The sequence below is a fragment of the Alexandromys fortis genome, unplaced genomic scaffold, assembly GCF_014885135.2.
Source record: "Alexandromys fortis isolate MF-2015 unplaced genomic scaffold, M_Fortis_MF-2015_v1.1 scaffold_124, whole genome shotgun sequence".
NCBI classification, from domain to species: Eukaryota; Metazoa; Chordata; class Mammalia; order Rodentia; family Cricetidae; genus Alexandromys; species Alexandromys fortis.
Window position 1 is genome coordinate 1,544,209 of NW_026067995.1, and position 26,371 is coordinate 1,570,579.

Below are 26,371 nucleotides of genomic sequence, written 5' to 3' on the forward strand. Positions count from 1 at the left end.
TTGCCTTGCCTTCTGCTTTCCTCTTCTTAACTCTGCATGTTTAGTTATGTTTCTAGGACTCACCCAGGCTGTGACCTGCTACATTTTGTTCTAATCGCTCATATGATTAGCTCAGGCCACCCACAGGTAGGCGGGAGGGGCTCTTGTCAAGAGGCTCCCAGGAGTTCAGGGATTTTTTTTTTCCCCAACGTTATTTGAAAGCTTCTACTCTGTCAATTCCATGCACTCAAACTTGCCTTCCTAAAGTTCCTTCATCTACTTGGTTTTGAATAGGCTGGTTATGAATATAAAACTCATCTCCGGTTCCTCTTTCTCGTCTTTCCCTCTTTCTCTTCCTCCCCTTCCTAGTTCTTGGAGCTGCTTCATAGTTCTATTTCACTGCAGTTCTAGTTGCAACTTCCTGGTGCTTCTCCCATATCCTCGGATGCTGACTCCACAACCCCACTGCATCTCATTCATGCCCTCCTTGTGACTCCACCGTTGGGGCCTCCATCATGCATTTGGACTGTGTGAATGAGTTATGGATTTTATGTTGCCAGTTTTCTTCTTGTGCTCATTTGTAAGTTTTCTAAGAATGCGTTTTGTGCTTCCTATGTGTGTATGATACCTCTAGTAGAAGTTTAATTTAGATTTGTGTGTGTGACTGTGTGTCTGTGTGTGTGTGTGTGTGTTGGGAGAAAGAGAAAGGAGGGGGGAGATGTGCATGCATGGATGCCATGCTTGTGTGTGTGTGTATCCATGTGTCTGTGTGAGGCTGTGTGTGTACGAGTTCATGTGAAGGTTGGAGATTGGTTTCTGGAGACTTTTAATTGCTACCTACCTTGTTTAGAGGGAAGGACTCTCAGCTGAACTCAGATCTCCATAATAAAAGCTGTGGCTGGTCAGCTTGTTGTGGGATCCCATCAGTGGAGCAAAGTCATCAGGTTAGGAACACAGACAGGCTCATTAGGGGATGCTCACCCTGTTTCCCCCAAGGTTGAGATGGGAAAGGCATGTGAAAGTCTAGTCTAAAGGATGCTGGCATTTTGTTGTGGTTTTTTTTTTCTTAAGAAATCTTTTAACTTATGGTATTTAATTTACTTTTATTGCTTCTCATATATTTTAAGTACAAACAAATAAAAAACCCCAGTGTATCATATTATGTAGGACAGGATTAATTAGCGAGGTGAAAATAGAGAAAGGCAGAAAGGTATGTAAGCTTAGAAAAAAAGTGCGTGTGGGGGGCAAGTCAGTAAACCATTAAAAACGTGATATTAAATGAGGCTCCAAAGCAGCCCCAAAGCATGCACAGCTCATTTATTTAGTATTTATTTAGTGCCTACTATGTCCCTTGTTAGGTTGGGCGCTTTCTTCCATTTATAAATAAGTAAAATCTGTAGTCTCACAGACTAGCCCATATGTTGGGCCATTTAAAACTTCTGTGGCATATTCATAATCATGTTATGCTGGACTCTAAGCTATTGATAGAGAACTACTTTGTAATTAATTGCACACCAATTTGCTGGCAGGCTTTTAAAAGCCAGAGAAGAGAACCCCGATTGGATGTCAATAGCAAGTAGTTAGCTCTGACGTCACACAAGGTAACATAATACAGACTGGGCAGGTTATTTCTATGGGTTAAAAACATACCCACCGACACATACACAGGCAACAACAACAAAGGGAAAAGAGGCCATGGGTTTAAAAGAGAGCAAGAGGAGAGGGGAACATGGGAGGGTTAGGCGGGTAGTAAAGGCAGGGATAATGGATGGGAATATAATCCCCCAAAATTGTTTTTGATAGAAGCCAGATTCTATCTGAGAACTAAGAACAATTTGGAGACCAGAGCACCAAACAAGTAGTTTGTTTTAATTAGTGGTTAAAGGCCTACTTGGGGCGCACATTCTACTCTCTCTCTCTGAATCAAACATCAGGCTGTTTGGATGCAGCCCATGCGGTGTAATTAATACTGCACAGCCCACGTCCACACACTGATAAAAAAAAAATTAGAAAAAAAAAGGCAGTGCTCACTCCATAGGGCCAGTTCTGCTGCCTGTTATTTGCTTGTTCTGCTGGTGAAGAAGAAAAATAAGTCTTAGATATTACAGCTGTCACCATGACATCTGTTCTTTCGGGATCCATGGCTGCCTCATTCACCACCTGACCCGGGTCCTCACCATGACATTCTGTCCACTATTAAACTGTGAAAGGCGCACACCCTCCAGGTGGGACTTCAAGGTTGACATACCAAGGTGTTTGTCTCTGTCCCCCTGACTGCCTCTCAATTGAAAAACACAGCCTCACTTGGTGCGGAATTGATGGCAACCCAGGTCTCCCCGGGGTCAAGGGGAGCAGCTGAGAGCAAGCGTTCTTGAGGCATGGTCCTGCTCTGTGTTTAATCACTTGTCACAGCTCTGCAGGGCCTCAGCCCCTTTGGAGGTGGGAGCCTTTTGTTCTTGGCTGGTGGTGGCTACCCTCTTCCTTCAGACAGATGACTCCAGGTAAGAAAACAACAGGAGGGGCACATACTCTTGCAAAACAGGTTCTGGTGGGGTCATTAGTCCTCCCCAACACAAGGAGAATGTGTGACTTTTAGAGACACAATTCCCTCTCTGGTTGCCCATTGTTAGTTCAGATGGTTAGTGAGGTGAGAGAAGGCTGACTCCGAGTGCTGACGTCACAAGATAGAAAAGGATCCCGTGGGTTGTTCAAATAAGCCCCTCCTAGACTCTTACTGGAAGAGAATGTGTGTATAAATCGAGGAGCTTTGCTTCTGTGAAGAGCTCTTCTTCCCAGGATTCATCCTTACTTTTTCTGCTTGCCCATTCTTTCACTCAGAATCTATTCACTGAGGAAGTGTATCAGGAGCCGACTGACTACTGAAGTAGTGAAGGAGGAGATAGACAAAATTCCTTCTTCCCTGAAGTTGAGCTCAACAACAAAAGCCAAGACCCACAGTTGTATTTGGGGGCTAAATGTTTCCTTGTAGTTGGGGGGGGGCTAACTATACTTGACCTCCTAGCCATTCAATAGCCAGCCAAAGACGGTTCAATTTCAGTGTCTCCTGCACCAATGGTTTAACCCATGCTTGGGCAACTAGAAGGGGAAAGAAAACGCTAAAACTCAAATTTTTTAATTTATACCTTTTCAGTAATACACATAAGTCTGATATTTAATAAATAATAAATATCAGCAATTATATAACAATAGTAAAGAAAATAAAATTGGACAAAGCTGAAAGAAATGAAGTCAATATGTAACCCACGATCAGCTTTCCTTATAAAAATTGTGACCTTGGCATTCATTATTACTCTTGGCCCTTTCTTTGCATTAACTTCCCTACCAAACAGTTCATAGTCTGAGGCCTTTGCTGTGTTTCAGACAACATGGAATCATAAGACAGTCTTTAGAAACACCGGCTTCTCAAGTAGCAGGGCAGAGTTTAAAGGGAGTTCGGTCATAGGTCAGAAGCGGTCAGCATTCTAGAACACATTTTTGGAAATGTTTTCTGAGAGTAGAAATTGGAAAAGAGCTGTCTGTTTACTACTGAGATGGTCCCTACTTCGTAAGGCTGCTTCCATAGCTGACCTTCTAGGCAATTTGATGCTGTACAACGACTTTTTTTTTTTTGTACTGATGGAGGTTAAACATCACATTCATGCACCATATTTTTTTCTCCTAGGGAAGCAATTACAGAGATGCTTCCATTCTTTTGCGATTGGGGTGCGTGGGAAGAGAGTGTAGAAAGCATATGTTCTGAGAATTTAATATATGTCTTAAAGTTTGTACTTAAAAGCTACCTGCAGCATTCTTGATTACCTCATGGTGAGGGCTGAGCTGTTTGCAGTGACGGGTCTGTCAGGTTGAACACATAGCAGGAGGCCCAGAGAGGAACACCAGCCCAAAGACAAACTCCGCAAAGCCTTGGGTTGGTGAAAGTCTGTAGGGAGGGGCCAGAGACCAGAGGAACTAGTCCCAGGCCTTGAGAAAAGACTATCATAGAATATGACAGGATGCTTTGCTTTTTGCCTTCCCAGGCAAGAGCCCTTACTCCTTGCATGTGCTGATCGGTACTTTTGTGGACCCACATGAAGAAAGCAGGCATCTTAAATGAAGAGGACTTTCTGTTCTCAGAGTAAACACTGAGATATATCAGGTTTACTTCACTGGAGCCTGCAAGGGCCTGTTGTTACATGATAGGTCCCTGGCTTTCCTCAGACCTTCCAGGGTGTGTGGAGTTTTGAAGCACATGGAGCTGATAGGAAAGTGGTAGCGTTGATAGATGCCAAAGCTAATAAAACCAAGAATGAAATCAGCTCAACTTCTGAAAGAATTCGGAAGGTCTGAGTATGTGCAGAGCTGTGTTGCTACTATACTATAATCACACTCAGCCCGAGAAGTGGCACCCGCCTCAAATGAGAAGGCTGTTTATACAAAACACAAAACCAACCTTTAAGTCTTTTATTTAAAAAAGAGCCTACCTCAGTAAAATTTGTAATCAGTTGTATATTAAAATAACGCTCTTTTTTAGGAGACAGTCAGATAGCATACTGCTAAAATTAATTTCATCTGCAACTTTTAATGTTTGGAGGCCACAGAAAATGTACAATGCATGTGCAACTGGCCCTTGTGATGTGAGGTATGAATCCGGTTTCTGACAGTGTCCGCCGAACTACAGAAATTTTGCCAGCGGAAGGCTGACTAGGGGAGCAGACAAGATGGGTACTTGTGTGAGTGATTTTAAAGCAAGCTTCCATGGTGTGCTTTATTATTGCTCAGACTGGGCAATGCCAGAGTCCTAGGGCACGTCCTAAACACTAATAAGGTTTTCGGTAAAGTCCTATGCACCACAGTGCACAGTGTTTGGAATAGAAACATTGTGTACCTGACAACATAAAAGGGAAGGCGGTAGAGGAGCATGGTTGACACCGGGGAATACAGACAGTTAGCTCAATATATAAAGGTACTTTTCAACAGCTCCTACAATTAGAGAAATTCAGAACAATTAAAGGGTTTGGAAGTCCCCGAGGATTCCCTTTAAGAAAGCCTATTGTCTTAAAGAAACTCTCGAGAGAATCAAAGGCATGTGCTGTTTTAATGGGATTCCTCTGTGTGGGGACTGTGTTCTAGGATTTCCAGCATGCTAGCATGCTGAACCTTCCCCTCCATTTTATTCTAAAAGTTCTACACCCAAACTGGACCGAGAGAGAGAGAGAGAGAGAGAGAGAGAGAGAGAGAGAGAGAGAGAGAGAGAGAGAGAACAATTTGTATTCTTGTTTGAAGCCACATCAGACATAAAGGACAACTTGGAAGACCTGGCTAAATCGTTCCACCCTCATTGCTCTTTGCTTCCCAAGATGTTTTTCAGTCCCAGTGTAATTATCTCCATCATGGAGGAGGCTCCGGGTGCATTTATTCACCCTTCCCTGTGACTGGAAAATGTATTCCATATTCAGAAGTCAGTAATTAAAATCAGCTAATCTGCATTCAACTTTGAAAGCACAGGCTACGCCTCCCCTGCCACAGCCGGGGAGGTAGGCACGCTGACGGTCCTCACCCTCCACGCATCGCTCTGATTGGCTGCTGAGCAGTTAGGACAGGTGCAATAATCTAATCTGGAATATTGCTCTCCTCACCTTTTTTAATAAACATTTTGCCTCTGCACAGACCTTAATATAACGGCAGTAAAGGCAAAGGAGGAAATTGGAAACACGGCCAGAAGGGTGCCTTATGGTTCATAACAACCCTAAATTGTGACTGTTTATTAAAACTAACACCCTTTTGTGAGGGTGTGGATCAAAATAGCCACTGATTTCTCTTCTTTGATACTTCCTTTTAAAAAAATAGTGCTGAGTTTACGTTTCAGTTTTAGGATTTAATTAAGTTTCCAAAATTGCTTCTGACTTAAACATTGACCTAAAAAAGTCACTTGCTCTCTATAATGTATCCCCCATCAAATCTTTCCATCATTTATTTCAATACATCGGAGATGTTTGTGCAAGAATTGCCCCTTGGACCACAGGGATGAGAAAGAGTTAAGTCAGGTAAAGGAAGGCAGAGTAGGATGGCCAGGGAACTGCCTCACAAAATACAATTAAGGGCCTTTCCCAGGCCTGGGGCTCTCTGGAGCTGCCTGGGGACTGAGGGCAGAGCACAATGTCCTCCTTGTCCTCAAACCTCCCTTTTGTTTCAGCAGCACTTTGGCTCCCACACATGCAAAAGTTTGAATTTCCTGTTGGCTCTGAGGTGAGATTTATAACATTTATTAAGGTTGCTATTCATTGCGAGTTTACTGGGCAATAAGCCTACAAGCTTTCAGGGGCTTAATTGCCTATGTTTATGGGGGGGTTGCAAAGCTCCCTGCAGTGTCACTGTCAGGCAGGTTGGCCAAATGTGGACTTCTTGGGGTGTCCAGGGAGCATGCCCTGGTCCAAAGGGAGGGTCAAGTGGAGGCCGGATGCCTGAAAGGGAGGCACTTACCTTCATGTGCTAGACTGAACTTTCTGGCTATTTTGGTTCTCTTCCCATAGGCTCTTTTTTTTTTTTTTACCTCATCCTGTCTTTCTTTGAAGACATACATGAATGTTCCAATTTCTCCAGAAACAAGAAGGAGAAATTATTTGAAATAATGTGGGTGGAGGTGAGGTGGTAGGAATGGAGGTGAACGTGTGTAGCAAATTAAGGTGGACTAAACAGGTGTTTCTTGGGCGCTGTCAGGTGTGACCTTAACAGAAGTGCAGTATTACCACCCCTCATTTGATAAAGGAGGAGGTTAAGACTTCAATACATCCAGTAATTTGCTGAAATAGAAACAGCTAGCCAACAGAGGATGGGAATTTATTCATATTCTTTTGTTTGTATTGTGTGTGTATGTCTGTTCATGTCTATGTGTGTAGTGTATACATGTGTATGTGTGCATGTACTTACCTATGCATGCCTCTGTGAAAGCTAGCGGTTGTCAGTCCCTGGTATCTTTTTCTTTGCTACTACCTAATTTTTTGAGACAGGGTCTCTCACTGACCCTGGAGCTCATTCATTCATCTAGGCTGGCTGGCTGGCTGGCCAGGAAGCCATGGCGATACCCCTGTCTTTGCCTGTCTCCAACCTGGCACTGGAGTTATGGGTATATAACATCATAGTCAACCTTTACATGGGTGTCAGGGATCTGGATGCAGGCCTCATGCTTGCACTTCACCTACTGACTAGTATTAAATAGACTTGTGACTCTTCTTTTGTTGGTCTGCTTCATGTTACTGGAGGCACAACTGAAAAAATCAAGGAGTTTAAAGGGAAAGAAGTTGTTCCTTCTTTACCAGGTGACACAGGAATCTGGGAAAGTCATCCTGACCCCTGGGAGCAGATTAGAGACACAAGTCCTGAGGTCTCTTCTGTGCTTTCAGTCACTCCCTTATTAGCAGCAGTTTGTAAGCCTGTGTGCTGGGTGGAATGCAGGGCGAATGCTATGCCTTGCTCCTTTGTTCCCTTCAGCTACCTGGAGGTAGACCAGATGCTGCTGCACTGTGCTGTGTCTCTTATCAGTGCTCTCGCTATTCCTGTAGGTCTGCCATGGTGACCAGTTTCCCAGATTGCTTCCTGAAGATAGTTCTAACACAAAGAATTGACAAATGAGCAGGAGGAAAGTCAAAGAACTGAGGAGGAGGCTGTGTATTTCTCATATGAAGTAACTAAATTAAATAACACTACACACATACGGATTACATGTGTATGCATGTATTTATCACTCTGATAGCCTTGTCCAAATTGTCTTTATGGATTTGCAGCTAGACTTCTAACAGCAGTCAGCCTACTGGCATAGAGGACTGAGCATTTGGGCCACTGCTGTTTGAGATGTATTGTTCAGGACACTTGCTAATTTATTGACGCAGCAGCAGAGGTGGAATCAGATTCAGTTGAAGAATAAATTGGAATATTTTGTGCATTTCTTTCTTTTCTTTTCTTTTTTTTTTTAAAAAAGCCACTTTAAAACCTATGTATTAAAATGACAAAAATCTTAAATAGGGGTTCTCTTTTTCTAAACAAAGGATATGCAAATTGCAATTCAAGATTTATATTATAATAAAAACTGAAATACAAAAGAGTCATTATCCTGCGAAATGTAAAAGTGCAGTTGCTTCATGAGTAGGTGATGATATAATGGGGTGTTGATGTAGTAAGAGGTGTCAGAAGAAAGACTATGACCTCAGAATGTTAAGTCAGACACGGAAGAATTAAACAGCAAGTATCCAGCGACCCTCCTAACTATCCATCCAGCTATCGAATGTTGCAATTCTGAGAATCTGAGATAGAGAAAGTCTATGTTTATCTCCTTATCATGTAGCCATAGAGGATGGACAGAGGATTAGGGAATTAATTTTCATATAGCCCACCCCAACTCTTAAACAGGATAGATTTGCCTTGAATTATAGTTTTGTAGGCTTGTTTTTCATAAAAAGAAAAAAATCTGTGATGTGCAGTTAAGGGGATTGGAGAGCATTCCAAATACAGGCACAAGGCCTAACCCCAGGGGATAAGGACTCCAAGGCACCTTGCATAAGAACCACTTGCTGTTAGTACAGGGTGTTCTTTCTATTTCTTTTAGCTTTCTAGGGTATTTGCATGAGACCCCAGGCATCAACCTTTCTGCCTCAGCTTCCTGAGTGCAGAATTACAGGTATGCACCACCATGCCTGGTCATAGGATGATAGAAATGGTTTCCACCTGGGCCCTTCTGCATCCTTGAAGTATACAGGCTGTGTTAGAACAGAATAGCTTCTACTAAACAATATCACAGGCCAAGTACAGAAAACTGGTACTTAGGTTTGACATTATTCTACCTGGTATTTTTTATAACATAGTTCTCTCTCTCTCTCTCTCTCTCTCTCTCTCTCTCTCTCTCTCTCTCTCTCTTTCTCTCTTTCTGGTGTGTGTGTGTGTGTGTGTGTGTGTGTGTGTGTGTGTGTGTGTATGGATGCATGTACATGTGCCTGCACGTGCACACACATGTGCATTTCCAATGGTGACATGGTTTAAGTGATCAACTGATGGGCCACATGTGAAACAGATGTACAGATTGTTCCTACTCCTAAGCAGAGCAGAAGGCCTGCTTTTGCTTTATTTGGCAGGAATTTATATACTTGCTTCACCATTTGATCTGAATTTAAACAAAGGACGTTGGTTTTAGCGACCACTGATTTCAGGACCACCGCTCTGTCTTATTTCTGCAGGGAACTGGAGTTGTGACACTTGGACAATCAGAGGGCTGCACAGTGTGGAAGAATCTCCAGCGTTTATTTATTGTTTCAGTGAGCCGGCCCTTGTTTTGTAGGGTTTTGGGTGTGTAATTGGTTGCACCATGAGCTTCAGGCAGAAGGATCATACTGTCATACAGATGTCAGAACCTTGGCAAAGCCTTCCCAAATTAAAGGACAAATCTCATACACAAGCCTGGGACTGCAACTGAGGTCTAAGAAAATACTCTCCTACCAGCTCCTGGTTGCCTTCCAGTTCAGAAAGTTGCCGAGGGACTTCTGTCAGGGTGAGCGCATGGTTTATGATTTTTGAGCTTTTGCAACGTTCCTTTCTATTTCATCTTGACTTAATGTCATTAGTCTGCTTCAGAGAAACCGGAGTGTTCATTTTCTAATCTATCTAGATGATATGCTGACAGCATTTCCCCTGATCCAGACTTTACCACTGATGTCTCTGCCTCTGTTAATCATTTTCAGAAATGAGATTTATGGTAAAAAAAAGAATTAAATCAATTCTGACTACCTCCAAATTTCTAGGACTTTGAGGCTTCTTGATGAACACGGAAACTATAGCCCCTTGGAGAAGCTCTGCTGAGGAGATTGTTCTCGCCTTTGTCTGCTCGCCTTTGGAGCTGGTCTGCTCTCTGTGGATCACAGCAAGTCAACTGCTCCATGGTTTGTTTGGCAACCATATCGCTGGAGCTGCCCTCCAAGCAGCTCGAGCTGGTTTTGATTGGAAATAGATGAGTGAGATATCAATCTTTCTCTGCTTCATTTTCCATCTTTCCTTCCTTGCCTTCAATCCCATCCTAAAATGACTACCCTTAGGAAAGGTGTCAACCTATTTCAATTAAGTGTTTGTCTTTTGAGCTTCTCATCACAGGGTAAATTATGGCATTTTTATCACCCACAGCCAAAAAGAAAAATTGCACCAATCCAAATTAAATCACCGCTTATTTTCTTTCTAATTTCTCTAATGTTCAATTGACTTCAAGTAATTTCACTACCATATTCAGGACCTTGTGCACTAGAAAGGCTTTTTTCCCAAAGTCACCAGCTTGCTTTGTCTCCCATTCGTCTTTGCTCCTCTTTCTTTTTCCATATTTCCTCTCACCATTAGCTCCATTGAGTAGATTTTTACCTTTACCCTTAGTGACCCAAGATCACCTCCCCTCTCATTCCTTGGGAGTAAGGAATAAGGGTTGCATTTCCCTGACTTTTCTTTCTCCCATGAGGGCCATTGTCTCTGCAAAAGGAAAATGACCACACTATTTTATCCCTCATCCTATATCTAGGGAACCAGACTCTGGTGCCTTTAAATTCAACTGAATTCATCAATATTTGGCCTAAATGCCTTCCAGTCTGTCCTTCCTGTATTCAGTCTTGGGCATATACACATCACAGTCAGCTCTGCAGAGCAGATTCATCTCCTTGCTCTAGGAAAGCCTTTTGAGTTTGCAAGCATTTCCTTTCTGGCTGCATAGATTCTGGGTCCTAGGATATAAGCTGCAGATCCGCTGGACTCATAACCAGCATATGCTCCCAGTCTTTCATCATACCATCCTACCTGGTCATCACAGGGTTTGGAGCATAGAGAAGTAGAGTCAGCAATGGGGCAAGCCTTTTTTTTTTTCTATTGTCTCTTTTCTCTATCTCTTTGCTGTTATCAGGGTGAGCGAGCCTGGGTTACATGTTCCCAAATCACTGTTTGTGAATCTCTTTGTTTAGCTGGTGAGGGCTAAGTGTTCACATATGTAAGACTTGGATCCTGTACACACAAAATATGCAGTGTTCGCAATCCATGGCTTCACACATCGGAAAGCATCTTTGTGGCAGATTTATAAAGAGGAGATAGAGCATCTTCTACTTCCTTGGACTGAGATAGTATGGTTTGCAGTCATGTACAGAAGTTTTATGCATATTAGAAAAGCAAGGACTGTAGATGTAAAATTTTTCCATAATAAAATAATAAATACTAACCAGGGCACCTTGTTTCTTTGTTAATTGATTAAAAAGGGTTTTGTGAACTGGGAGTGGACTAACAAATATTAACACCTAGTTTAAGGGATTCCTTAAGTCAGGTCATAAGCCTGGGTACATAAGGGTGCAACTAACACCTTTATCCCAGAGTTACTTGCCTTGTAGGCACAATACTAGCTAATCCATTAAAGATGAAGAAAGGATATAAAATGTTATAAAAGACAATCTTCCTAGCGTTGTATAAATCATAAAACAGGGTTTAACTCTTAAGTACTGATGATGTTCTAAGGGGAGCTCACTGATTTGCAGCCAAAACAGCTGCAACAGAACTTGAGCTAGGGTCATTAGTTACTCTCAGTGTGGCCTGTCACAGAGCTGCAGAGGACCTCATACCTATTACCCACCTTGATGTTGCCATCTTGAAATTCTAAATAATGTGATAATTAATTTGTGCTTTTCAGTGAGTTCTAAAGGGTAAAAACCACTTGTGGATGCGCAGAGAAGAGTTGTGTAGGACAAGATAGCTCATGTCCATTTTCGCAGGCTTGACACTTGGCATGCAACATACATGATGCCCAATATGCATGACTGTATAAGGAACCAGATGTGGGGAAGTAAAGGAAGTTTCAGGAAAAGCAAGGCAAAGGTGCTGCATGTAGGACTGAGTTATTTGTGGAGGGAAGTATGAAGGGAATGGGACACCAGTATTACTGTAATGCTGTACTTTCTACTCTAGCAAGAATGGCTTTGGGGCTGTAGAGATGGTTCCACAGAGTGCTTTGCAGAGAAGCCAAGTTCAGTTCCTAGTACCTAAGTCAGGCTCACAACTATCTGTAACTTCAGTTTCATAGAATATGACTTCTTTTGGCTTCCTCAGACACCCACACTCACATATACACATACACAAACAAATTAACAAAAACACACATAAATATAATAAATAGTAATACTTCTATGTTGGATTTATGCAGACCACAGGAAAAAAAACATGGAATTCCAACAAGAGTAAATAACCAAGGAACTCTGTCATCTCTGTTTACATTTCTGTGTGTTATGTAATCATTAATTCTGGTAATTATGGATAAATATGGCCCATACATAGTTCCTGTTCCTTTGAATCCTGATGTATTGGAAATCTCAAAGCAGAGTGTTAATAGAAAGTGCTAGAAAATAAGGACAGTTGGTTTTGCACCAACTGTTGTCCTAATGAAATACACATGAATGTTAGAGTCACAACTGCACAGCTTGAGAAGTTCCACATACAATGTAGAGGCTCTACTAGTAACATTCAGAACTAGCATCACAGAGTATAAAGAGGAGTGGGAGAATACATGCTAGTGGTTGAAATGGCAAGTTTCCCTTTATTTGTTAACAATGGCATCAAATAGAAAGTTAAAAACATCATGTCCATATACTAGAGTTGCCAAAGAGAATGGGAATGAGCACATTTAATGATAATTTTTCCTGTTCTTTGAACAAAAGTCTCCAAATTTTCTTTTCACAATGAGCATTACAAATTTCGCAGCACCTAAGTGACTTGAAAGACCCAGAGAAACAAAGAGTGTCTATTGAAGGTAATATCTATGTGACTGGAAATCAATTTCCTGATTTAGCTCAAAGGCATCAAAATGAAAATGTGAATACTCAAACATATTTGTTCAATGCCATTATATATTAATATCCTCCTACTGAATATAGGCTTAGAAAAGTAAACTTGCCCCAAATGCTTGATAAATTCTCAATTTTTTTTTCCTGGTTACACTATGCTCTTTAATTTTCTGTGTATTTGACTCTTAAATATTCACCTGCAATTGACTTTGAGGTAAAATGCAAAAATTAATCTTTTCCCAAACTGTTGCATCTTTCTTCACATAGCTGTCTGCTATATTACACCCAAGATTACTGTGCTCTTTGTGAGCTCCATGAAAACATTTTGACTCACACCATCTGTCTCTTGGTTGATTGTTGGACCTGAACAACACTGCTGTGTCTACTTTATGTCTTCCTGGGGTCTCAGATCACCTCAAAATCATTATGGAAGTTGTCTCTTCTACCTCATTAATATCACACACCAACAACATTTCTTTGTAATCTGTCTCTGTCTCTCTCTGTCTCTCTGTCTCTGTCTCTCTTTCTCTGTATGTGCATGTGCATTTAGAGGCCAGAGGTCAACATCAGGTGCTCCCAAGTTACTTTTCGAGACAGGGAACACATCAGTTAGGCTACACTCTGGCCAGCAGTCTCCAGGAAATACACCCATCTCCACCTCCATTCTACCACCATCAGCGTGCTTGCATGGCCAGGCATTATACCTCCATTCTTACCACCATTGGTACAACATAATTATTCCTGTTATTCAAATTATCTATCTATCTGTCTGTCTGTCTATCTATCTATCTATCTATCTATGTTATATATTATTAAATAATGTAATTTCTTAAGGTTTAGTTTGTGCCTGGCACTATTCTAAACTCCCTCAATGCATATATATATATATATATATATATATATATATATATGTGTGTGTGTGTGTGTGTGTGTGTGTGTGTGTGTGTGTGTGTTTGAGAGCTATATGCAACACACTTATACACACACAGTGTGTATGTGTGCATATAGCTCTCAGAAATACATGAATTCATTTGAGGCTTCTCAACAAATCATTAAGGGTGTTACATGCACCATCTTTTACAGATGATAAAACACAGACACAGAGAGGTCAAGTAAAGTGTCAAAGAGTGGTATGTACAGAAGTTGAATTCCAACACAGTAATTTTCCTTTCACCTTTGTAAGAAAAGATATTGGGCACTTCCTAGCATCGCACTTTAGTATGATATAATACCGGCAAACGAACACGTATTTAAAGGGGCTCGACTTCCATGCCAAGAGGGCAGGGAAGCAGCAGTTAGTGAGCTGCACACAGAGAGCCGCCTGTCAGCACAGTCCCCCCATTCTCTGCTTTTTTGGTTTTGTCCCATTTGGTTTGGTCATTGGTTTTGCTTTTGCTTTTGGAAAGCAGGTTTCTCTGGGAAATCTGTCTTTTATTCGGTTTTCCACCTAAGACGGAACCGTGAAAGCCTGCATGCCTTGTTCACTCTCCCAGACGCTGGTCCTATCGGTGTGACCAGTAGCCCAAGGGACTGTGCTGTGATCCACGAGGAATTTCCTAGTGGACCACCCAGAAAGCGACAACAGTGCCAAATACTGGCCAGCTGTTCACATGAACTTTGGAGCCTGCCCACATGGACAGAATCTGTTTTCTGCTATCAGCTGAGCCTATATGCCCCTTAAAATGCCCAGCATACAATCTAGACGTGTTTGGGGGCTCAAGTCTTAACTATTTCCCATACGTGTAGGCTTTTTCTTCCCAGAACTAGGGCAGGAGATAGTTTCTGTCTGACAGGAGCCGGGTGCTGTCTGCTGCTTGTGGTCCAAGGAAGGCAGCTGTAATTCTGGAAACACGGTCAGCCAGACTCCAAATGTGCTGATCCCCAGATAGCCCGCATTCAAAGAGCTGCTCTCTCCTACAAAGACTTTCCATTGAATCATATCCTACGCACTATCTCTGGCTTCTCAGAGAGGAACACAGAGCTTGTGAGGGAAACAACATGTCCTTAAGACCCTTGCCGATATCTTTTGTGGACACGCAAGTTCATGCCTTGCCACCACCCCAAGAGGGCATTTGGCAATAGTAAGAATCAAAAGCCTTTTATTTTCTCTTTTGCCAGAAGAATAACAGTATCCAGAAGAGATGACTTGCAGAGTGAGAGTGTCTGTGGAAGCAAGGATATCACTCACTCCAGGGAGCAGACTTCTCCTAGCAGGTTATCTTACCTCTACGATTTCCTAACACAGATCCCTTATTCTTTTTTTCTCGCCTTTTTTTCTTAAAAATTTAGAGAGCTCACGATTTAAGGACTCTCTAAAGTGGGTCACTTTATGTAGTAAGGGGAGTGATTACGCCTTAGTCCAAATGCCTCGCAGTAAGCTCAGTCTTTCAAGGACTAACTTGCTCTAGATTGAGGGCAGACTGACGAATCCTCCCCGTCCCTTCTGCTTTGTCCTTTTAACTAGGTCATGCAGTCCTCTGTTGCACGCTGCATACAAGAGCAGGGAATGAGAGAGAAGCCATGCCTAAGGACAAATGTCACTGCAGCCGAGGCTAGCTCCTTGTTTTTTTAGGCAGAAATCATAACATATTTTGAGATGTGGCATTGGGTGGGAAAACATGTCCATTGTGTTGGTGCTGTGGGCCAAGCATCCCACCAATGCCAAAGCAGGCAGGGAGGAAGGGGACGTGATAACAATGAGAGGATTGTCTTCATCTACCAGGCTTAGCATTGCCTTATTTTGCAAATCATATATATATATACATATATACATTATACGTATATATAATATATACATATATACATATATGCATTATATGTATATATAATATATATCCAGTTGAATGTGAATTTCATATAAAAATATTTTTAGTTTAAGTTTATTCCATTCAATATTTCAGAAAGGCTCATCTAACTAGGCATCTTAGTTTAATCTGGAATTTTGCTTATAATCCCGTGGAGGAATTATTATTCTCAATTTATCTTTGAGGAAAGAAAAAAAAAACTTGACAACATTAAGAAAGGTCTGATGGATTTGATGGTGACTTGTGGCAGAGTGTGAATTGCAGATTGTTTCTATTTGGTTGTAAGTATTCCTGTGTGTGTGTGTGTGTGTGTGTGTGTGTGTGTGTGTGTGTGCGCGTGCGCTGTGGGAGTGGGTACTCGTGTACTTGAGCGAATATAAATGTGGTACCCAGAGGTTTCATCAGGAATCTTTCTCAGTTGTTCACCACCATATTTTCGAGACACTGAACCTGAAGTTAACCAGTTCGGGTCCTTTGTCTGTCAAGGGGACCCCAAGAATTTGCTAATCTGACCTTCCCAGTACTGGGGTTACAGTTGTGTGTTGCCATGCCTGGCTTTTTACATGGATACTGGGAATCCAAACTCAGGCTGTCACACTTGTGAAGCAATCTCTTTCCTGCCCCAGCCCTGGTTCTAAGCATTTTTCAGAAGTGTCTAGAGTCATAGACCATACCATCACTTCACCTTAGTTCATATTTAGAGATAGCTTTTATTTAAACGTTTCCTTAGTTCAATAAGCTGCCTCAAGAGAAAAAGTTAATTTCAGTTTTAATACTAAATAGTTATGAATCAGGCACCAGATACAAAGCCCTTTATTAGGACGAAAGAAACAAAAGAGTGTATTTCCAAGTGAACTTGAGAAAGCAGGAGTCAGGGAGTGGAGGTCGAGGTGGTTTCGATGAGAGACAGAAAAGATAAACTATCCTCCATGTCTCTAAGGAGGATCTATTCCTACAGTCCACATCTGCCTGTCTGGTGTTCCCAGCATCTTCATTTAGGTTCATGACTGCAGGTCACCCCACGACCTTTTGGTGTCTGCAGTGCCTCAATGGCTAGCCTCACTAATGACCACAATGCCCTTGGTCAATGTGTCCAGTAATGAAGCTGCCCTTTCCTTTCTGAGCTACTCGTGGCTGCCAGCTTATGTCAGAAGGATTATTTAGAAAAATAAACAAATAAAGGCAGCATCTAAGGTCACAAGTATTAGACTATCAAAAGAATAAACAACAAACAAAAGCATAGTATAATGTCACAGGCCTACTTTGCACCAAGCAGGACAGCAGAGGCCTCATCAGTTCCAGACACCACAAGGAAATCTAGAACTACCATCTCCATCTTACAGATGGGAGCCATGAGGCCCAGAGACACAGGAGACTAGCTGAAGGCTTGGGGGAAGGGCTACCTGCTCAGAAACTGCTGTCTGCAGCCCTTCCCCCCAAACAAAGGGAACTCCACTTCTTCCCCCTAAATAGGCAGGGCCTTCCCACCCCACAGGAAGCAAAAACAGAGTCTACCATGGACCTTAATGCAGAAAGACAGGGTAGAATCTGATACTGTTTGCTTATCTCTTAATTGAAGCCAGGTGTTCACATGTCCACTATTGTAGCTAACGTCAAAAAAATAGAAATAGTCACTGCACTAATGTATATCTAATAGTTGAAGCAAGCCATTGTCCGATCCCTTTCTCTGTGACATAGAAAACAGAAAAGACTGGGGAAGAGACTCAGACGTGGACGCATGCGCAGAGTGCATATTTGAGCGTGGGGCCCTTTCAGGAGTTGGAGTTCTGGTGGAGGAGAGGACGGTTTTACAAAAGCTGCTTCTGCAGCACCATATATGTGAATTCACAGCCCACTCCTTCCTCTGCTTTGCTGCTTCTATGCCACAATGCCAACTTTCCTTTGAGATCTTCCAACCTTAACCTTCTGTTTCTGAAAATTATCCATTAAAATTTTATCAATTTTGTATTTTGGTGAGACAGTATGAGGAAATGCCATCATGAAATTAGATTTTTTCTTTGACATCAGGCGCCCAGTCAGCAATCCAATCCCATGTATTTCTATTGAGACATTAGGGTTTGATATAATTTTGGGCAGAAAACATTTTAAAAATGAAACAATTGAATTTTCTAGATGGTCTTGGGGACCACTTAGCTTAAGAGAATACACTTCCAAATCAAAAGCCTTTCAATCATTTTAAATATTATTTGGATGATATTTGCTGTGTGTAGTAGCAGTTTGAATTTGTATTGAATGTTTGACCGGCTCATGCACACATAGATGATGTATGAAATTATTATTTCATATTTTTCTAGTGTTTGCATTGCAAGTGACATCTGGCTGACAGGAACTTGGAGAAATGGAATCCGAAGTGAATGCTGCAGTTACCACAAGCCTCATATTTATCAAAGGTTTAAGGTTGGTCTGTCTTTGTTTAACTTGAGAAGCTGGGAACCCTGACGGGGAAGCGCTGAACTTTAGTTGCCTGTATTTTCTTAGCTGATTTGTTTAGGAAAAGAGTGGGCAAAAAAGAAACACTAATTGTATCATTTGTTCTTCTCATGAAACCAAATATTTTGCAGCTAAGAAAGAACACTTAATTAGTTCTGATGTGATTTCCATACATATTCCTTGTATTCAGAAAATTTACAGATTTTGTGTTAGACCAACATACACATTGAGAACTGTTCATCATTATTCAGAAAAGGCAATGTGGGAGGAAAAACAGCTCACCACATTTTAAATTTTATTTTCTAATTTGTACATGTGCAAAACTGAAGTAAGACATGAAAACATGTCACACAGTATTTGTAAGCTCTGACTCAGTTGCCATACACACAGACTCTCACACACACATACACACACACACATAAATACATGCATTTTTTTTCGTTCCTCCATTTTCTTGAAGATCATCATATTATTCTTAATTCTGCAGTGAGAATATTATTCATTTAGCAAAGATTTATGAACTCGTAACAGACCGTGAATTAGTCAGGTGCCAAGGAGAAGCTAGGGGTGAGACAAGGCATGTGCATTAAGTTTATACTCTAGGAGCAGGCAAGACCAATATGAAATGACTACAGTACAGAAATATAGATACTATGATAAATGTGGAGAACAGCTGACAGGGCTAAAGCCAAACAGGGACTGTGGTCTGCCTCCTGCAACAGATATGGAAGCATAAATGGAAACACGGAAGTCATTGTGAAAGCTTCAATATATCCAGGTGATCCTGACTCATTTCCTGAAATTTGAAATTTCAGTAAAATAGAAAGATAGGAAAGATTATCCTACTTTCCTATCTTGAAGACAAATACCATGAATATTTATGTCCAGCAGTTCTGAATGCCTTTTTCAGTTTTGAAAGCGTTGGGTTGATAATTCTGCAAATATACAAATACATTTAAAATGCCACATGATCCCTTTCACATAAAAGAAACACAACGTCACTACTTGATGCATGCCCATGGTATTTAAACTACTCCTAAGCATAGTTAGCAAAGACTGTGTAGCAATCTGATTGATTTCTATACATAAATTAGCCCTCATTCTATTGGGATACTTGCTTTCTTCTCCAATTTCTCTTGGTCAACATGGTATTAGTGTCTTCTAAGAAAACAACATTCAGAAGAAGAAAGATGACCCTCTAGGCGCAAGACTCCTTGGCATCAGAATAAGATGTAAAGAAGGCAAGGAACATTTATTTGGAGTCTGACACCATACTATATTCCTTACATGAGATGTTTTGTTTATTACCACAAAGTCCTGACTCCAGTGGGATGCAAGGATGTAGGCTGTGGATTCCTCATGCCTGAGTTCTCATCTAACTCTCTGCTTTGTCCAGGTGGGTGATGCTCAGAAATTGGTCCACCCTGCTGATCCAACATCCTCACTTCATATCAGGGTGACACAATCTCCCATTCATTGCGTAATATTAAAGTTCCACTGTATGAAGGTGGATTGGCGGGCATGGAGGACACAAGAGAAGTATGGCAAGAGTCATGTCTTTGAGCTACTGATAGGCTAGGTGTAGACATGGAGGTGGTGTCTGATAGGTCCCTGGGGACACATTCTTCCAGGTAGAACTACATTTGTGCTGAATATTAGATGGTGAGAAAAGTGTTCACACTTGTGATGGTCTCCTACTAACCAAGCAGCCCAGTGTCCTCTTTCCTGCCATATTGATGCCTACCAGCTAGTTTCAGCCCTAGTGCTCCGAACACTAAGGCATCTGTCATAAAGCCTGCTGTACTCACAGATGTACTATGGTTTATGATAATCAATAAGAGATTGTATTCTCCCAGGGTTATTTCTTCTAAAAGATCTACCAGTGTTTGTGAACAGGTAGCCCTTTATCCTCACTAGCGACCTGTGACATTGGATTATATAACCTACTAATATGACTAAAGTGATTATTAAAATGACTGTTTTTTTTTAAATGAACTATATTGTTAAAGATGTACAGACCTTTTCTGTAATCAAATTTTGGCCTTCACAGACTAAGTCCTTCTCTGATAAAAACACTACAAATCAAAAATCAAACCCAGAATACTCAGAACTAATGGAAGTCCCAAAGGTTGACCATTTATCAGCTAAAATGCTTCAGACATCATCAAAACTGCCATTTTGAGCTAGAAAGATAATTTGAGTCAATTTTTTATTTTCTTTCATTTACTAAAACTTTACCATAATATATGTATGAAGTTTCATCAAATGTAGACTAGTAAATACATTTGAGAATATTAACTTTCAGACTTCAATTTCATAAAGCAATTTGCACTTCCTTCTTTCTGTTGTAAACAAATACTGTATTAGTCAGCTATTGGTATACAAATGCTGCATAACATATACTCAAAACAGTGGTTTAAAACTATCATTTACTTATCTTTTAAATGCTGACTTAACTGGGATTTTGGCTATCCTAGATTGGCCACGGCTAGTGTTGTTCTGCCCCAGGTGTCCTTTATTATGCTCTTGGAGCCTATAAACTGGTTTAGTTACATTGGACTTTCATGGCTAGTTAGGGGCATTCAGAGTCAGAAGCTAACTCTTATCCTTGGATTCTGGTTTGATGTCTTTTTTTTTTTTTTTAACTATGGAATTAAGCTTTGAAACTTTCCCTTGTAAAATTTATGAACAGTAAGGACAATAAATATCTATCTTATTTAATCTTACTTTACAAATGAAAGTGATGCAAAGAGGAATGATTTTCCATGGTTTATCATCTTGCTTATTATAAAATTAAAGACACTAGAACAAGGGTTTCTTGAATCTTCATTTCCCTATTATGTTGTATGTGTTAGTCACTGGGCATACATTCACTGAATATCTGATTCATTCCAGAGCCTATGGGAATCTAAACCTCTGTTGCTAAAGAACTAAGCAGATTACTGAAATGAAGAAAAGGGGAAGGTCATATGGTACTGAGCACGGGACTCAACGGGTGCTCAACCTCCACACTTACCAAAACCAAGATTCTGACTCCTTTAACTACCTACTTCTCTTCATATATAGGGCAGATTTTCTCTTTGGCATTGACCACATTGCCCATTTCTGGGAGACTGGGTTGGCCCAGGAGGATGCAGGGCAGCTGTGTGGGCAGCCAGAGTCCCGTGGCTGAGGGAAAGGTGAGCATCTAGCATGGTTTGGCAGCTGTGCAATGATGCTGAAATCATACCGTTGCCAGGTCCCAACTGTATTAGAGCTGACCTTAAGATGGATTTTGAAAACCATTCAAATAGATCTCTCCTTCTGGAAAGTTTTCAGAATGGAAAGGGAGGAAACAATGAAACATCTGCAATTCAAGCCCCCTACTCCCTGAGACACACTGCATGCAGCCTCTACACTCTCCCGAGCACCAAGTCATTATCCCCAGTGGGTCTTACCAATCCAAGGCTAATGGGAAAGGAGGAAAATGTAGCCTAAGCTCCTTACATGGCAACAAAACTGGTTTCTGCATGGTGTGGGGCTCGTTGGGAAGAGGCAGGGACTTGTCAGAAGAAGTTAGAGTCAAACCTGAGTGGGCACAAGAGGTGACTGGCACAAGTCACTCACCAGGCATTTTTCCTTCAACACAAAAAGAACAAAGCAGACTAAGGCCTGGCACATAGGAGATGCTCCATAAGTACACATTGAGAGAATGGGACCTTAGTTATCTAATAGTGTTTATGTTGATTTTGGAGAAAAAAATTTACCAGGACCTGGCATCATATCAGTAATGAAGCTTTAGTCTTTGTATTCAGCTAGCATGTTTGAGAGTTCACTACACCAAAGCATTATGAATGTGATTAAAAATCCTATGTAATTGTTACTGTTCCAAGGCTTGCATTCTAAAGATAGAAGTAACCCAGTAACTCCTTTAGTGTGGGTAAATTATATCTTTGATTTTTGGTGTTCTTGTGTGTGAAAGAAGAAAAATGACTTGTGTGGGAAGTCCTTCTGTAAATGTGTTGCTTTTATTGGTTGATGAGTAAAGCTGTTTTGGTCAATGGCTTAGCAGAATAAAGTCAGGTGAGAAATCCGAGCAGAGATATAGAGAGAGTAGGCAGAGTCAGGGAGATGCCATGTGGCTGCTAAAGGAGATGAACGCCAGAACCTTGCTGGTAGGCCACAGCCTTGTGGTGATACACAAATTAATAGAAATGGGTTAATTTAAGATATAAGAGCTATCTAGAGATACACCTAAACTATTGACCAAACAGTGTTGGAATTAATATAGTTTCTGTGTTATTTCAGTCTGGGCGGCTGGGAAACAAATAGGCAGGCTCTGCTTGCATTATCGTCTCTGAAAGAGGAAAAACGATAGCCTATGACATACATGAAACCCTTGGAATATTATCTTCCACTTAATAAGCAGTGTATAGAATGTTTGTGTGGTATATTTTTGCTGTGAGGAGGCTGCAAAAGAAGGCTCATACACCACTGATCATGGGGCTGGGGAAATGGTTCGATTGAGTGGATGTATAAAGACTGAATTCAGCTCCCGAGACCCCACTGAAATGCTGCCCAAGGATGGCAACCTTCCTAGAATTCCAATAATTGCTAGATAGAAACAGGAGTTCCCTGGGGCGAGCTGAGTAACTACAGCAGCTAAGTCCTCAAACTCCATGTCCAAGTGAAAGATTCTTGGAAAGTAATCTAGGAAGACACTAGAGATCTATTTCTGACCTCCACGTATACCAGCACAACCCTGCCTACCCACATGGACACACACACATTTACCTCTCCTCCCCAAAACACACAGATGACCCTGGGTTTTTTATTTTTTTTTTGCAACTAAAAATCTAGTTTCTTATTCTCAGCTTGAATATCTCTCTCTCTCTCTCTCTCTCTCTCTCTCTCTCTCTCACACACACACACACACACACACACCCCACAAACTTTACAAGACTTTTAAGGGAATGTTTAGGAGAAGTGCCTTGACTCTCATGCTGACCTGACGTTAATAAAAAATGTCCCCCACAGGCTCATGAATTTGAACACTTAGTTGTCAATTGGTGGCACTGTTTGAGAAGGTTATGGGACCTTTAGGACCTGGAGTCTTGCTAGAGGAAGTATGTCACTGAGGTCTGGCTTTTGGGTTTTATAGCTGACCTCTGTTCCCGCTCTCTTTATTTGTTTCCTGCATGGGCACGGAATTACGAGCAGCCAGCTTCCGCTCATGCTGCCATGCTTCCCCTGCCTGTTGCCAGGCCAGGACCACCATGATGGATTCCCGGCAGCTCCATCTGGAAGCAAAAAGAAACCCTTTCTCCTCGAAGTCGCTTTTGGTCACGTAATTTTATTACAGCGACACAAAGGAAGCTAATGTAACCTCTTAAACGAGTTTCCTAATTGCTGGTACCTATCGCTCTGCATCCCAATCCATCATCGGGCAACAGTCATTCTGTAGAATCGGCCCAATCGAAATGCGTCTGAGGGGGTTTCTCTAGAAGGCCAGAAAAGGTGCCATGCCAACTAGGATGCCTCAGGCACCAGCCACGCAGCTTCCCTTTCCTCCGTGTTTCTTCCCCTTCCTTAGAAGCTGTCAACATTTGCAGAATGATACATTTTCCCTCACACGCGTGCTCTTTTTCTACATCAAGTGCTTCTCACTCAGCTTGTTCGCTCCTTCGGATGCAGTGAAGCCACTGGGGATCTGCCATTAATCATTCTTAATTTGATCCCCTTCCTCCTTTCCCACTGGACTTGTGTTCAGGCCTCTCCTGCTCAACATAATCACTCCAGACTGCGATGTCTCCTTCTCCGTGAGCTTCTTCCCCCCCATTTAAGCAGCTCGCTCATAAACAGCATCATTGAGACTGAAGATAAGTAGATGTACGAGTGCCTCTGCACTTGAAGCTTCCCATCAGGCAAATCCTCATCCTCTCACTGACGCGTGCCAAGGACCGAAGTTTCCGCAGCCCTCTTCACTACAAGAGGAGCGTCTGCTCGCTTTCCCCTCTGCTTGTGAAGCCCTAAGCATGGCTCACAGGAGCTCACAGTCGAGCATTCGAAGGGCCCCATCCCAGCAGCCAACCCTGTCCATGCCTGTGATGGCAGCATGGGAGAGGATGAAGAAGGCAGGCCACTCTAACGACATTGGAATGCACATTGTAAGGGTCACAGCTTTGAGAGATTTAATAAAGAGTGAGTATAAACAAGAAAAGTTACTACAGCTAAAGTCCAAAGTATTGTTTTCTACTTTCACAAGATTCAGAAGCGAGAGGGTGCTTATACTGTAGGAAGAGAGTGTTGTACTAAATATACAAAAGTGTTCCAAGGCGGTGGAGGTGTAAACCCAGGGAGAAGCAACCAAATTAGTTCCTGAAGATGCCTTACAAAATGAAAGACAGCAATTTGTTTGAAATGTGCAGAAAGAGACTTTCTCTGAGATGTGGTTTGGAGTGGAGCGGACGTGGATGACATGTATCCAACACAGACCATCTAGGAACTGGAGAGGACGTGAGGGGTCCAGAGTCTCTGCTTCACGGAAGAGACACAGCATGAATGCAGCCGAGTTTACAAGGCTAATGAGAGCTTGACATTTCCATCTGCAAGTCCAGCCTCCCACCTTAATCTAGAGCTCCGGTTTGAGCTCACTTTGAGGAAGAAACCGAGGAAAGAGAGTAAAACAAACAAAAGTGAGAGCTGATTGGTTCAGAATTATTGTTCTGAGAAATCCAGGATGAGTCGGTGATAACCCTCTGCCCTGGACGGAAGAAAGAGTTCACTGCTGCCATTAGCCCTGAAACTGGACATCAACCAGTACCTAGCAGTTTGCAGGGTTCCCTTGATTGTGTTGTTTAACTGACTGTGTTCCGCAGGCAGGGAAGAGGAGCTACACTGAAGAGAGACACTCACCATTTGCTCCTCCAAACACATTCTGTAGGAAGGCGTGGGATTTCACAGCACTCAGAGCGAAACTATTCCCAGCGGTACCATATGCTCCCACCATCAGGAGCGGCCGCACTGGTCACTGTGCTTGGCAGGCGAATCAACTGAGTGGAAGTTTGAAGACCACGAGAGAGTAAAATCTTCAATCTGTTCCACAGGCAGAAATCAAAGTGAAAAAAATAATTCTATACAAATCCTCTATGTGTAATATGTACACACACACAGAGACACACACACACACACCACACCACACCACACACAGCATATGAGGGCATACATATGTGTTCCTTCTAGAATGCTTAAGGAGAAACAAAGGCAGATTTTGTAGATCTTGTAGACGGTCCCATGGAGACCCAAGGTCACGCCGTGAGGGTCAAGAGAAAGTCTTAGAACATAGAATGAGGAGAAGGGTTATTTTTGGATTAAATTTCATGTTTTCAGTGGCTGTTTCTCCCCTCCGAGGGGAGGAAGAAAGTAAGATTGAGAAGAATTTCGCAAATGCCAAGAGCATTTAATAGTAGAATTACAAGTGACGGTAAATGCAGCACTCTTAACGCTTGTCCTTTCTCTGCTATTAACTTTGTTCTTTTGGTTGTGCCAGAGAAAGCACAAGAGATAGAAATTGGCAGAAATGTGGATCTGAAGAACAGAAATTCAACTCAAATGAAAATACCGTGAAAACCTCTAGTTAAAATAAAGTCTTCTGTTTAGTGGCAAAACTTTTCCCGCCGAGAAAAGGGTTACTTGAATTTAAAGTAAAATTTAGGGCAGTCTGTTATCTAACCGTTATTAATTCTGCACACACACACACACACACACACACACACACACACACACACACACACGGGATGTTTTCTATTTCCAAAGTGGTTCACAATCATTAGTTAATCCCCTCAGCACGTAAGCATTTACTAAGTCTAAATTGTTATATGCATTTAACAGATAAGAAGGGTTGCTGACGTACAGGCAGCAGGACGTGGCGGAGAGACGGACTAACCCGGAGCCAGCCCTCCTCATCTTAACCACTCAGCTGGTTACTCTGCGCTGGGCAGCAGGCCTGTACCCACAGGACCTTTCAGACAAGGACTCCATTTGTTTCAAAAACAAGTACATATGTTCCATAAAATAAAATCTCCAACAACTGTCTGAAAGCTCCAAGTTTTGATTTTCCAGCAACTCTCCTTTTCACCTCATGTAGTCTCAGTTTCGCTTCCGGGTAAAGTCCTTCTTTTAAAGGGCCAGTCTTTCTGTAAACATGGACATACAAAGTCAGCGTTAGAGCAAAGGTAGACGTGGATACCCTTCACCATGTAAGTTAACACGAGGAAACTGTCCAGAGAGTGTGAATGCCTTGTGATGAATCTGTAACCTTCC

General features: G+C 41.9%; 1 long non-coding RNA gene across 1 annotated transcript in view; it reads right to left on the reverse strand.

Annotated features, from left to right (window-relative positions):
- LOC126512428 (uncharacterized) overlaps positions 1 to 26,162 on the reverse strand; it is a 50,190-nt gene extending 24,028 nt beyond the window's left edge. Inside the window, exons 1-2 of the long non-coding RNA XR_007595035.1 lie at positions 25,962 to 26,162; positions 24,965 to 25,144 (exon numbers count right to left, since the gene is read on the reverse strand). This is a non-coding gene — a long non-coding RNA (uncharacterized lncRNA). The remainder of the gene's footprint in view (positions 1 to 24,964; positions 25,145 to 25,961) is intronic.
- Between the last annotated feature and the right edge of the window lie 209 nt (positions 26,163 to 26,371).